At 26.9% G+C, this 1,394-nt stretch overlaps 1 pseudogene; it reads left to right on the top strand.

Moving 5' to 3' along the window:
• LOC107742594 (sn1-specific diacylglycerol lipase beta-like) overlaps nt 1–1,217 on the top strand; it is a 17,944-nt pseudogene extending 16,727 nt beyond the window's left edge.
• The last annotated feature ends 177 nt before the right edge of the window (nt 1,218–1,394 follow it).

Raw genomic sequence — 1,394 nt, forward strand, 5'->3', positions numbered from 1 at the left:
TGAAATTGTATTTATTCATGGCTGTAATAAAAAAATATATAATTATTAATAATAATTGTTAAAAATAATTTAAAAATGTGTAATAATAAATTATATTTATTCATGTCTGTTATTAGAAAAATATATAATAATTAAAGTAATGGTTAAGAATTAAATCAAATATATAATAAAATAACAATTAAATGTATTCATACCAGTAATAAAAAAAATATAATAATTAAAACTAATGGTTAAAAATAATTAAATACAATATATAATAAAAACCTATTACATTTATTTATGTTTGAAATTGTATTTATTCATGGCTGTAATAAAAAAATATATAATTATTAATAATAATAGTTAAAAATAATTGAAAAATGTGAAATACAAAATTATATTTATTCATGTCTGTTATTAGAAAAATATATAATAATTAAAGTAATGGTTAAGAATTAAATCAAATATATAATAAAATAACAATTAAATGTATTCATACCAGTAATAAAAAAAATATAATAATTAAAACTAATGGTTAAAAATAATTAAATACAATATATAATAAAAACCTATTACATTTATTTATGTTTGAAATTGTATTTATTCATGGCTGTAATAAAAAAATATATAATTATTAATAATAATAGTTAAAAATAATTGAAAAATGTGAAATACAAAATTATATTTATTCATGTCTGTTATTAGAAAAATATATAATAATTAAAGTAATGGTTAAGAATTAAATCAAATATATAATAAAATAACTTGTAAAAATGGCTGTAATGGCTGTAATTAAAAAATATAATTAAAAATAATTAAAATATATAATAAAAAGACAATCAAATTGATTGATGTTTTTCTTCAAAGGAGTAATCACGTGTGTCTCTCTGTACACAGACACTGCTTCTCTCAGGTGAGATACGGTGCCGAGTGGTCGAGCGAGGCGTCGTTCTGTAATGTTCTGATCAGCCCGCGGATGATCGCCGATCACATGCCTGACGTGGTTCTGCGAGCGCTGCGCAGTCTGACCCACGAACACCCGCTTGCTCTCTGCTCGTCCTCCATCAGCAACAGCCACCTGAACGTCATCTGAGCTTCACTCACAAAAGAGATTTACTGGACTCCTCGTTTTATTTTGCCTATTCATTTCTGCATTTATACTCCCATCAGTGCTTCTTAAAGGTGACATATCATGAATATCTGACTTTTCCAGGTTGTAAGTGCTATAATCAGGTCCCCGGTGCATCTACCAACCAAGGAAACGTGAAAAAGATTAACCCAGTAACTTTGTTTTGGGAAGCCTTTTTCTGCAAGCGTCTGAGAAAACGAGCGCGTCTGATTTCGCTCCCTTGGTGACGTGGCAAAGGGATCTCATTATAATATTACCGCCCCTTAATCTGTACATTTCCACCCAT

Source organism: Sinocyclocheilus rhinocerous, unplaced genomic scaffold (genome assembly GCF_001515625.1).
Source record: "Sinocyclocheilus rhinocerous isolate Xijiao unplaced genomic scaffold, SAMN03320098_v1.1 scaffold706, whole genome shotgun sequence".
Taxonomy (NCBI): domain Eukaryota; kingdom Metazoa; phylum Chordata; class Actinopteri; order Cypriniformes; family Cyprinidae; genus Sinocyclocheilus; species Sinocyclocheilus rhinocerous.